The sequence below is a fragment of the Oryzias melastigma genome, unplaced genomic scaffold, assembly GCF_002922805.2.
Source record: "Oryzias melastigma strain HK-1 unplaced genomic scaffold, ASM292280v2 sc00280, whole genome shotgun sequence".
Classification (NCBI taxonomy): domain Eukaryota; kingdom Metazoa; phylum Chordata; class Actinopteri; order Beloniformes; family Adrianichthyidae; genus Oryzias; species Oryzias melastigma.
Window position 1 is genome coordinate 171,167 of NW_023416903.1, and position 3,329 is coordinate 174,495.

A 3,329-nucleotide genomic window follows, 5' to 3' on the forward strand; every position below is an offset into this window, starting at 1 on the left:
ATCCTCAAACCAGAAACTAATCCTCAATCCACGAACTAATCCTCAATCCATGAATTGATCCTCAATCCAGGAATGATTTTCAATCCATAAAACTAATCCACACACAGAAACTAATCTTCAAGACGGGAACTTTTTCTCAACCCAGCAACTGATCCTCAAACCAGAAACTAATCCAGAAACTGATCCACAAACCAGAAACTGATCCTCCACCTAGGAACCAATCCTCAATCCACGAACTAATCCTCAACCCAGGAACTAATCCTCATCCCATAAACTAATCCTCAATCCAGGAACTGATTCTCAATCCATTGAACTAATCCTCACACAGAAACTGATCCTCAAGACGGGAACTGATCCTCAATCCACAAACTGGTCCTCAATGATGGGACTGATCCTTAATCTATTAATTGATCCTCAACCCAGGAACTAATCCTCAATCCAGAAACTAATCCTCAAACCCGGGAAATTATCCTCAATCTGGGAACTGATCCACAACCCAGGAATTGATTGTCAACCCAGGAACTAATCCTCAATCCACGAACTGATCCTCAATCCAGGAGCTGATCCACAACCTAGGAACTAATCCTCAACCTAATAACTAATCCTCAATCCACGAACTGATATTCAACCCAGCAACTGATCCTCAAACCAGAAACTGATCCTCAATCCAGAAACTGATCCAAAATCCAGAAACAAATCCTCAAACCAGGAATTTATCCTCAATCTGGGAACTGATTGTCAACCCAGGAACTGATTGTCAACCCAGGAACTGATTGTCAACCCAGGAACTGATTGTCAACCCAGGAACTGATTGTCAACCCAGGAGCTAATTCTCAATCCACGGACTGATCATCCACCCAGCAACTAATCCTCAAACCAAAGACTGATCCTCAACCTAGGAACTAATCCTCAATCCACGAACTGATCCTCAACCCAGCAACTGATCCTCAAAGCAGAAACTGATCCTCAGCCCATAAACTAATCCTCAATCCATGAACTGATCCTCAATCCAGGAACTAATCCTCAATCTAGAAACAGATCGTCAATCCAGAAACTGATCTTCAAACCAAGAACTGATCCTCAATCCAAGAACTGATTCTCAATCCAGAAACTGATCCTCAATCCAGGAAGTAATCCTAAACCTAGGAACTGATCCTCAATCCAGGAACTAATCCTCAATCCAAGAACTGATTCTCAATCCATAAAACTAATCCTCACACAGAAACTGATCCTCAAGACGGGAACTTTTTCTCAACCCAGAAACTAATCCTCAATCCAGGAACTAATCCTCAATCCAGGAACTGATCCACAATCCAGAAACTAATCCTCAATCCAGAAACCGATCTTCAATCCAAGAACTGATCCTCAACCCAGCAACTGATCTTCAACCCAGGAACTAATCCTCAAACCAGAAACTGATCCTCAATCCAGGAACTAATCCTCAATCTAGAAACCGATCTTCAATCCAAGAACTGATCCTCAACCCAGCAACTGATCCTCAATCCACAAACTGATCCTCAATCCACAAACTGATCCTCAATCATGGGACTGATCCTTAATCTAGTAATTGATCCTCAATCCAGAAACTAATCCTCAATCCGGGAATTTATCCTCAATCTGGCAACGGATCCACAACCCAGGAACTAATCCTCAATCCACAAACAGATCCTCAACCCAGACACTGATCCTCAAACCAGAAACTGATCTTTAATCCACAAACTGATCCTCAACCCAGCAACTAATCCTCAAACCAGGAACTAATCCTCAATCCACAAACTGATCCTCAACCCAGGAACTAATCCTCAACCCAGGAACTAATCCTCAATCCACTGACTGATCCTCAACCCAGAAACTGATCCTCAACTCAGAAACTAATCCTTAATCCACGAACTGATCCTCCAAACAGCAACTAATCCTCGAACCAGAGACTGATCCTCAACCCAGGAACTAATCCTCAATCCAGAAGCTGATTCACAACCCAGGAATTGATCCTCAACCTAGGGAATAATCCTCAATTTAGGAAGTAATCCTCAATCCAGGAACTGATCCTCAACCCAGCAACTGATCCTCAATCCAGAAACTGATCCTCAGCCAATAAACTAATCCTCAATCAATGAACTGATCCTCAAGACAGCAACTGATCCTCAATCCAGGAACTAATCCTCAATCCAGAAACTGATTCTCAATCCAGAAACTGATCCTCAATCCAGGAAGTAATCCTCACACAGAAACTGATCCTCAAGACAGCAACTGATCTTCAATCCATGAACTGATCCTCAACCCAGCAACTGATCCTCAACCCAGGAACTAATCCTCAATCCAGAAATTGATCCTCAATCCATCAACTGATTCTCAACCCAGATGCTGATCCACAAACCAGAAACTAATCCTCAACCCAGGAACTAATCCTCATCCCATAAACTAATCCTCAATCCATGAACTGATTCTTAAGCCATAAAACTAATCCTCACACAGAAACTGATCCTCAAGACGGGAACTTTTTCTCAACCCAGCAACTGATCCTTAAACCAGAAACTAATCCTCAATCCAGGAACTGATCCTCAATCCAGAAACTAATCCTCAATCCAGAAACTGATCTTCAAACCAGAAAGTGATCCTCAATCCAGGAACTAATCCTCAATCCAGAAACTGATTCTCAATCCAGAAACTGATTCTCAATCCAGAAACTGATTCTCAACTCAGGAACTAATCCTGTTCAGCGCACTGTCTTGGGGGGTCCAGATGACCCCACTTTTAATGTAAACAAACTAAGGAGAGCGGAAGGGTTAATCTAGTAATTGATCCTCAACCCAGGATCTAATCCTCAATCCAGAAACTAATCCTCAATCCGGGAAGTTATCCTCAATCTGGCAACTGATCCACAACCCAGGAACTAATCCTCAACCCAGACACTGATCCTCAAACCAGAAACTGATCCTCAATCCACGAACTGATCCTCAACCCAGCAACTAATCCTCAAACCAGAGACTGATCCTCAACTAAGGAACTAATCCTCAATCCAGAGACTGATCCTCAACTCAGGAACTAATCCTCAATCCAGGAGCTGTTCCACAACCTAGGAACTAATGTTCAACCTAGGAACTAATCCTCAATCCACGAACTGATCCTCAACCCAGCAACTGATCCTCAACCCAGCAACTGATCCTCAAACCAGAAACTGATCCTCAATCCACGAACTGATCCTCAACCCAGGAACTAATCTTAAATCCATGAACTGATTCTCAACCCAGATGCTGATCCACAAACCAGAAACTGATCCTCAATCCAGGAACTAATCCTCAGGTCTTGATCAGGCTGAATAGTAATTG

General features: G+C 42.8%; 1 protein-coding gene across 1 annotated transcript in view; it reads right to left on the reverse strand.

The window, feature by feature from the left end:
* iqgap3 (IQ motif containing GTPase activating protein 3) overlaps positions 1-3,329 on the reverse strand; it is a 32,672-nt gene that overhangs the window by 10,655 nt on the left and 18,688 nt on the right. The gene's annotated exons all lie outside the window — the stretch shown is intronic.